The sequence below is a fragment of the Paroedura picta genome, chromosome 6 (genome assembly GCF_049243985.1).
Source record: "Paroedura picta isolate Pp20150507F chromosome 6, Ppicta_v3.0, whole genome shotgun sequence".
In the NCBI taxonomy this organism is placed as follows: domain Eukaryota; kingdom Metazoa; phylum Chordata; class Lepidosauria; order Squamata; family Gekkonidae; genus Paroedura; species Paroedura picta.
Window position 1 is genome coordinate 107,594,540 of NC_135374.1, and position 9,848 is coordinate 107,604,387.

The 9,848-nt window shown below is 44.9% G+C and overlaps 1 non-coding gene across 1 annotated transcript; it reads left to right on the forward strand.

Annotated features, from left to right (window-relative positions):
- Positions 1-748: 748 nt before the first annotated feature.
- Positions 749-1,204, forward strand: LOC143840877 (18S ribosomal RNA). The gene has a single exon (XR_013232467.1). It is a non-coding gene; the product is annotated as an 18S ribosomal RNA (ribosomal RNA).
- The last annotated feature ends 8,644 nt before the right edge of the window (positions 1,205-9,848 follow it).

Sequence of the window (9,848 nt, forward strand, 5' to 3'; positions counted from 1 at the left end):
AGTTGTGTTTCAGCTATAAAGCAAAGAACTATAAATACTCAGATTCTTCACATTTTATAAATCCTTTCATAAATGTTTTAATGAGAGGAATGGTTTGATGGTTCTTCTTCCCAATGGTGAGCCTTCTCAAATGAATATGTGAAACTACCTTGTGATGGACAAGACCGTGGGTTGGTCTAACCCAAAGCTATCTATTTAAGCAGGCTGTGGTATGCTCAGGCTTGAGATTAGAGCTTTACACTCCCAAGCTGCCAACCTCCTGGTGGTACCTGGCCTGAAACAAGCGTGCCTATCGTTGTTCAGGAACAAGGCCTTTTTAGCCCTGGCCCCAACCAGGGCTGATTCTGCACTTACTTTGTTTTTTTCCGTTGTAGATCCGGCTGAATTATCGATTTGAACTTGGATCTTCCCCTAACCTCCCCCTATTGAAACAGAAAGTGTTCTGCACTCATTTCAGAAAGCTCAGAGCAGGGAGGGCAGCCAAGCACAGCAGGAGTCTTCTTCTTTTCTTGAATGGGGAGGGAAAGAAGATTAGAGACAGCATAGGACAGGGAAATAACAAGAGGCAAATCTCTGCTGAGATAAGTTAGGGTTTCTGGAGCACAGTCACTTTAAGACAAGCCTTGCAACCGGAAACCAGGAAGTCTTTGAATTGATGCCCTGGCCAATCAGGGAAGACTGCTTTGCTACAAGGCATGGAGAAGGGAGTTAATTCGAAAAAAGCAAAAATCTTACAACCTGCCTGCCAGACCACTACGAGCTAAAACTTAAGACTCAAAGGACTTGACGGTGTTGCAAGCCAATCTAGAGGAGCCTGCCTAATAATCGACAACCCACGATCCACCTCACCCCTCCCTAGCACCTGCAGCCTATATACTGCCATCAACCTGCGCCCACCTTTTGAAAGTACTACCGTTTGCAAAATAGCCAAACCACTAACACATCAGGTCAAGGTGTAGCTAATGGGGGGGGGGGCATAGGGTGGGCTACACTTTCTACAGAAGACTACCACAAACCCCATGAAAATGTGTTGGAAGCCGGATTTAGCAGTAAATATAACGAGAAAGTTAAATTGAAACATGCACTGCAACATGTACACACCGCCCGTCACCCTCCTCAAAAAAAGACATAACTTAAATAAACCATAACAACAACTCAGATGAGGCAAGTCGTAACAAGGTAAGTGTACTGGAAATTGCACTTGGACACTGGCGGTAGCTTATATATAAAGCCATCGACTTACACCCGATTTAAGTCCCCCATACAAGGGCTCACCAGAGTTAAAAACTACGCCTACAATTCTATCACCCACCAAAAAACCAATCAACCAACTAATACCACTTAGAAGACCAACTTGACCCACAAAAGCTAGGGCACAAACTCTCAAATATCGAGGTTTATATCCACTTCTGGATATTGCAGGGGAATTATAGAGTCGCTCTGGATCAATCATGCATGTTGCAGAGGGAAAATTTATAGCACCCAAAATTAAAGTGGAAATTGAATTCAGTGTAGATGGCAGGGATTTATTTGAGCTGGCAGTGGGTAAAAAGCCCTGTGCAGAATACACCCTGGTGAAATACTCTGTTGACAGAGATCCAAGCCCTGAAGGACTTATTACTGTTCTGGAGGGCCTGTAAAACTGAATTGTTCCCATGAGGTTTACAGATGATGTTAAGAGCCTTCTGTTGTTAGTCTCCTAGTCTACTCTACTCCCCTCCTCAAATGATCTACTGTGGGGTTAATTTTTTTAAAAAAATAAGATGTCATCCATTTTGAACAATTTTATTAATATTTATTCTTGGTTGTCCAGGGGAAAAATCTAACTGATCATGACAACCATCCCTGCCACACTGTGGAACCTCATACAGTGGTCTCTCTCCAAAATGCATACATTCTTGGTTGTCCTTGTTAACTGTCCTGAGCCCACAGTGGGATGAGCAGCTTAGACACTGAATGAATGAATGAATGAATGAATGAATGAATGAATGTTTTCCCAGCATTACTTCCTAGAATTCATTTGAGTGGCAGCACCAGGACCTGCACTTGTGGCCTTTTTCATGCAGGCTTGGGCCTTTCTTTGGAAGTAGAGAGAAAGTAAATCTCCTGTGATATTTCTTCCATCTGATGGATGAACTCTATTATGAAAGACCTGTTGCTATATATTTTGTGAGCAGTCTTGTCAAACACTCAAAAGTGCTAGACAGGTATTTCTGAGCACTTCATGGGATGCTTGCAAAGTATACAATTGTCCATCTGGGGGTAAACCAAACCTTTCCAAAACAAGTATCTGTACTGGTATGCAGTAAAGCAGCTAGAACTGAATCACTAGCATCTTAGGGACAAACAAGTTTCAGAGGGATATGAGTTTTTGAGTTGAAGCTCGGTTTGTCAGATACAGGACTGTGTACCTGATGAAGTGAGCATTGACTCTCAAAAGCTCAAACCTCTTGTTGGCCTTTAAGGTGCTACCAGATACTGTCCTAGTGGTTTTCAAAGGAAAGTCACCTTCAACAGAGGATGGGTTCTTAAAAAGAGTCTTGGTCCCAGCAAGAGGGCTCCTGTTTCCTATAAGATATTAGTTGCAATCTTTCAAGAATGATTTCCTACCAGAATTGATAGGAAATATAGCTTTCATGCTTCCCATACTAAATTAAAAGCCCATGAAAATTACAATTCTGACCAACATTCTTAAGTTCTGTACATGCACTGACATCTGGCTGCCTTTGTTGATAAGGAATTCCTCCAACCGTCCGGTGCAAATGCACTCAAAACACAATTTAGCTTAAGTTGTGAGCAAATCGGCGATTTATGAGTATGAGATGTTCAGTTTGGGGGAAATGGGAACCATGAGCAGGGTAAGTACAATTTTTGAGCACCATAGTATCTCTGTTTAAAGCTTAATTTTTTTTCATATTTTATCTCCACATGATGCCCACACAGTTTCTCCCTTCTAAGTGGCAGAGCAGCTTATACAGGATTTAGAGGATAGGAACTGAGACAAAATAGAGTTGGGAAAACCAGCGGAGGATGACCAAGGATGGGCGACCTTTCAGGACCAATGAATAGGATGTTGTTTTCAGAACAAGGGGGCAATGTCTGGGGGAAAGAAAGGAATCTTCCAACCAAAATGGAAATCACAATGCTTACTAAACCTTCAAATGTGCAATTTCATGAGAGGATGGCCAGGCTGATCTACCCTGGAAATGTGTGTTCCCAGTTCTCCTTCCTTGAGAACCATTGTTATGTTTTATATATAGTTGAAAAATTGTGACATTTGAGCAGCATCAGCTTCTACAGCTGACAGAACCGGGGCAACCAAACAGTGACAAGCTTCTATATCTTAAATTCGAAAGATCTGTTTCCTTTAAAATTGTTTTGACAAAGGGGACATTATCCAGGGCTGTTTTGGCCACCCAGACCTTCCTTGTCTCAGGCACATTACATTACTTCCCTCGAAAATCTGGTTTCTTTTTTGATGTTGCCAAATTTTGATGTGTTTATTTCTCCTACTTCTTCCTTGATATGCTGTTTCTATTTCTTGAGTGTCCCTGCTTCCATATTTCCTCCCATAGCTTATATTTTCATCATTTTGTTACCAGTTTGATCAGTAAGCATATCTTATTTTAGTTTTTTTTTCATTTTGGGATGTATAAGGTGCCCTACCTATGGGAACTCAGAGCGGATTAAATTTTATATTGTCTGCCTATGCCCCCCCCCCCGATGGGCACACTGCTCTGTGGGTATGAATCTGCTGGTGGCCCCCACGGCATACATGTGGCCTTGACCAGGGCCAGAGCTTTTTCAGCCCTGGCTCCAACCTGGTAAAATGAGCTCCCAGAAGAGCTAAGGGCCCTGCCAGAGCTACCAGCTTTCTGCAGGGCCTGTAAGATGGAGCTCTTCTGCCAGGCATATGGTTGAGGCCGGGCTGTGGTCCCAGAGTTACTATCAGGGAATCCCCTAGAACCAATGAGATCAGAACCCTCACTCCTAATGAAAGAGCTGCAGACTGCAAGCTGGAGAAGATGGGAGGTTAATTTTAATGAATTGCCATCTTTTATGTCTGGGGGATTTTAAGGGTTGTTGTTTTATTTTTCTACTAGATATTAAGCCCACTGTGGGCAAAATACAGCGGGCCCTAGCATGATGGGTGGGTGGAGGGATGGGGCGAAGGAAGGAGGAAAAGGAGAGAGACAGAAAGACAGAAAGAAAGGGAGGAAGATAGAGACAGAAGAAGAGGGAGAGAAACAGGTAGCCAGAAAGAGGCAGATGGAAGAGAGGGAGGAAGGGAGAAAGGGAAAAACAAAGGGAATGCTGGGAGGAAGGGAAGGAGAAAGGGAATGCTGGGAGGAAGGGAGGAACAGAGTAAGGTAGGTGGGCTTGGGACCTTCTGCTAGGCCCAGGGGCAGTCTCAGCTGCCCCAGGGCCTGGCAGAAGGCTCGAGACGGGGGCGGTGGGCTCCGCGGCCTACTGCCAGGCCTAGGAGCAGTCTCGGCTGCTCCAGGGCCTGGCAGAAGGCTCGGGACGGGGGCGGTGGGCTCCGCGGCCTACTGCCAGGCCTAGGAGCAGTCTCGGCTGCTCCAGGGCCTGGCAGAAGGCTCGGGACGGGGGCGGTGGGCTCCGCGGCCTACTGCCAGGCCTAGGAGCAGTCTCGGCTGCTCCAGGGCCTGGCAGAAGGCTCGGGACGGGGGCGGTGGGCTCCGCGGCCTACTGCCAGGCCTAGGAGCAGGCTCGGCTGCTCTAGGGCCTAGCAGAAGGCTCGGGACTTCAGGAGTGGGATTTGTGGCCTTCTGGCGAGCCCAAGGGCAGGCGAGCCTGCCCCAGGGCCCGGCAGAAGGCTCCCTGGGCGAGGGGAAGCCAGCCGGAGGACTTACCACTGGGGAAGGCGTCTTCTTCTGAGCGGCAACTCCCTAGCCGGCCCAGGCGAGGCTGGGCCAACCAGCCAATGGGGAGCCGCGCTTTGCGTGGCTCCCCATTGGCTGCTTGGCCCTCGAGTGACACTCGGAAGGCCCAATCAGGAGCTGCTTCGCGGCTCCTGATTGGGCCCTCTGAGTTTTTATCCCGGACAGGGCCCGCCCTAACTTCTCCCCACCAGCCCTTACTCCTTTATTCCTCCCGCTCCTCCGGAGCGGGGGGAGATTTAAAGATAAATATAAATAAATAAAAAATAAATGATACTCTGTGGGTGGTCAAAGGAGACCCCTCCATCTATTTTCCATATGTGGAAATGCTCATTTTTTAGCTGGACCAAGAGTGGCTCTACCTAGGATGTTCACATATGTGCAAACACAGGGATAGGCACTTGACTGGTAAATAAATGACAGGTGGTTTATGGTGACCAACATTAGTGCTGTGTAGGAGTTAGGACCAGCAGACTCTAATCCGGATAATCAAGTTTGATTTCCCACTCTTCAACCTTAAGTCTTCTGGGTGACATTTGGCCAGTCACAAATCTCTCATAAGTTTCTCAGCCCCACTTACCTCACAAGAACAATAGTTGGTTTTTATACCCTACTTTTCACACAAAGGAGTCTCAACGTGGTCTTCCCTTCCTCTCCCCACAAGAGACATCATGTGAGATAGGTGAGGCTGAGAGAACTCTGACAAGACTGCTCTGTGAGAACAGATTAGAAGCCACGGCTCTTAGCCACTATCCCAAGCTGGCTCTCTACACCAAGGTGCCTTATAGTGGTCAGAGGAAAGGAATATGATTGTATGTTGCTTTGGGTCATCTTAAGGTTGAGAAAAGAAGAGTACATAAACCTACTCATCTTTTTCAGTAGAATTGGTTTGCCATTTGCCTGCCTTTTGGTGAGCCAGTTTGGTGTATTGGTTAGGAGTACAGACTTCTAATCTGGCATGCCAGGTTCGATTCTGCACTTCCCCACATGCAGCCAGCTGGGTGACCTTGGGCTCACCACAGCACTGATAAAACTGTTCTGACTGAGCAGTGATATCACAGCTCTCTCAGCCTCACCCACCTCACAGGGTATCTGTTGTGGAGAGAGGAAAGGGAAGGTGACAGTAAGCCGCTTTGAGCCTCCTTCACGTAGAGAAAAGTGGCAGATAAGAACCAACTCTTCTTCTGTTTCTTCTTCTTCTTCTCCTCTGTACAACAAGCTACACGTCCTTGGTGGCCCTCCATCCATGTACAACCCGAGGCTACCCCTTCTTAGCTTCTGAGTTCTGCGGAGATTGGATTAGTCTGGGCCATCCAGATCAGAGAATTAATAATTGTGTGCTACCAAATCACAACTAACCATGGAGTTGTCAAGGCAAGAGATGAGCAGGGATGATTTGCCATTGGCTTCTCCTGCACAGCAACCCTTTTCTTCCTTGGCAGTTTCTTATCAAAATGCTACCCACAGTTGACCCTGATTAGCTTTTCACCTCTGAAGAAATGGAGCTAGTCAGGGCTATGAAGCTTGCTGAATAGCGATAGGCCCTTTACTAGTAAATAAATAAAGCCTTGCTATTCTAGGGCCTGCAAAGTACTGAAACTTGCCTCCTGTTCTAATGCAGTTTTTAATCGCCGTGTGTTATTTTCTCACAGCAAATATCATTTATTACTTGAGTGAGAAACTCTGACAAGATTCTGAGGCGTTTAAGAAAAAAGAAAAAGAAAACATTAACAGATTGATTTTTACACGCGAAAGGAACTTGCTAAGAGCAAGTCTTGTTAAGTTTGTATTTCATTATAAATATACTGTCATAAATCACAGCATTGCCTCCCTGGGTGTGGGTAGCTCTCCTCAGTGAACTTTAAATAACCGTTTTCCACGGATTGGATTCCTGCACAGACGTTACAGGGAGCAGCAGGAGCTGAGATGCTCTTCGGCTCCCATGAAAATAATTGTTAAATACAGATAATAAGTATAAAAACCTCTGTGGTTTGCCTAGCCAATAACATTTCCCATTTTATTTGGGGCCAGTTCTGCTCTACATTCCTCTCCCCCCCTCCTGTTCTAAGTGCTGTAGCAGGATTTGAAATCTATAGCTACGAGACAACAACTTCCATTTTTGTACAAATGGAATCGCTTCCCAGAGCAGCTGTGGACAGAATGGGCTGCTGTGAGACTTTAGCTCAAGCTGTGAAAAACAACGGAAAACATGAAATAGAAAATCACACTCTGCTCTCCGGCTTGCCTTGACTAGCTCTGCGGTTTGCTGGAAAATCCTTGGCTGCTGCAGTGCATAAGTTCAGCCTTAAGGATCTGATGCCACAAAAGCCGGCCAATAATCCTTGCGCTGAGCGTAGCAACAGGGGTCAGGGCCTATATTTCAGTTCGCAGAAATCCAGAAGGCCTGAACTCCCATTCAAACCAGGTTTCCTTGAAAGGAAAGCCCCCTCAATATGACAGAGCTTCCAGGAGCAGAGGCAAAAATGCAGCTTCTTGTAACTATTGGTTAGATGAAAGAAATAACAAAAACACGATGAATTTTCCCTGAGATTTAGCAGACTCTGTCTCCATCAGCTTTCATATGAAGCAAGAATTTATAAAGGACTTTATACTCCAGTGAGTGGAGTATAAAGTGTGAGTGGAGTGGGAGATTACTGCCTGGAAGAGCACGTTTCCAGTTTGCTTGCTTGTTGACTGTGCACCAATCAGTCTCTCTGGATGATGATGATGATGATGATGATGATGATGATGATGATGATGATGATGATGATGATGATACACCTTCAAGGCCTTATGCAGTCCAAATCCTATGAACCTCAAGGACTCTCTGTTTGCCTATATCCCCTGAAGAGTGACTTGCTCCATGTATACTAACAAACTAGTAATCCCTGGTCCCAAAGAAATCTACCTGGCCTCGAGTAGAGTCAGAGCTTTTTCATCTGTGGCCCCAGCCTGCTGGAAAGAGCTCCCTAATATGATCAAGACCCTACTGGAACCTAAACAGTTCCATCGGGCCTGCAAAACAGAGGTCTTCTGCCAAGCTTCTGGGTAAGACCAGGAGCAACGAGCCTATCACTAACCTCATCACCAGGAAATGTACCATCAACTCCTAATACATTCCTTTCATATGTTAAGCTCTTCCTGTTAATTTGCTATATATTGATTACCTGCAATTGTTTTATTTCTCTGTTTGAAAGAGTTATGACTCTTCGATATATTTTCTTGTTCCTGTTCTGTGTGCGCCGGCCCGAGGATTCACGGTGAGGGGTAGTATATAAGCTGAATTAATTTTGTTATATATATAATAAACACATATATACACACATATATACAATAGTAATAGTAATAGTAATAATTTATAGCCAGTCCTTCCTGGGGGCTCTGGGCGGACAACAACATAATTCAATAAAACATTATAGCATTAAAATCCATAATAGATCCCTTAATTAATTCTATAACTTTCTTATGGCAGGAGGGGTGATATAGGCCTAGGTTGCAGATCCTGATGTACATTTGGGCAGTATTTTAAACACGGAGGCCAGGATTTCGACACTGTTCTAGGCCTCCACCGTAGGCCTGGTGGAAAAGCTCTGTCTTACAGGCCTGGCAGAACTGTCCAAAGTTCTTTGGATGAGTATTAACCCCTGGAAATTAGAACAAGCAAAGATGCTATCTGGAGAGCCAACATGGCAAAGTGGTTAAGAGCGGCAACCACTAATCTGGAGAACTGGGTTTGATTCCCCTTGTGTAGCCAACTGAGTGGCCTTGGGTTAGTCATAGTTTTCTCTGCCCCACCCACCTCACAGGGTGTCTATAGTGGGGAGAGAAAGGGAAGGTGATTGCAAGCTGCTTTGAGACTCCTTTAGGTAGTGGGAAGTCGAGCTTAAAAACACCTCTTCTTCTTCTTCTTCTTCTTCTACTTCTTCTTCTTCTTCTTCTCCTTCTTCTTGCTTAAAGAGCAGCAGCAATATTTCTAAACTGCTTTCTGCTCATTACAAGGAGTTCGGGTTCAGTGCACGGTGGCTCAGTCCATCCTCCATGACCAAAGAAATAGCAATGTTTCTTCATGGCTGTAGTTATCCCCTCAGCAGACCACAATAGCTCTGCTCAAATGGCCATAAGGATGAAGGGATACTCTCTCGCTGAAGGAAGTGAACAGGCATTAGTGTGGAAAAGAAGCACCATTCGGATTCTGGAATGGAGAGACAAAGAAACAGGGAGACAATGCTGGGAGTTGGCTGAAGCATCTTGGAGTAGTTCTGGATCTTCCTCCCTCTCCCTGGGTACTTCCACACATGTTAAATAGAGTGGTTTCAATGCTCTTCAGCAACCATTTGCAAGTGGATTTTGCCATTTCATGTAGCAAAATCCCATTGCAATGTACATTGAAAGTGGATTGAAGGTACCTCATGTAGTCTGTGTGGAAGCGCCTTCCCTTTCTCAGTCTGGATGTGGGAAGATTTGCTGCCCTGTAGAGGCCTTCTTTGCTGCCACCTGAACTCTACGTGTGCATTTCTAAATAAAGCAAACCTTCAACGACACCATCTCCAGCACATTCTCCTTTGAAGAGAAACCTCATGGTTTGGAAAAATGGGGCATGAGTAACAATAACCCAGGCAAAATTATACCTTCTATTTATATAATTTTGTTTTTTTTAATGAAGTCTCACTTTAGAAAAAAGCCATACACATTAATGTGTCTATTACATTCTGCAGGGTTTCATTAAGACTATGGTTGTGGTAACCTTTAATTTGCAGTGCTTCATAAATAATGCTGTCAGTTTATTAAGGTTTCCAGAATCCTGTGACCCAAAATAATGGAGTTCAACTCTTTTGTAATCTAAAAGATAGCTGTAGAAGAGCCGTTCTACACTTATGGTATAAACTAAGCATTAGTTTCTCTTTGTATCCATTTTACTCTGCTGTATAAATAGGAAGGGAATGGATT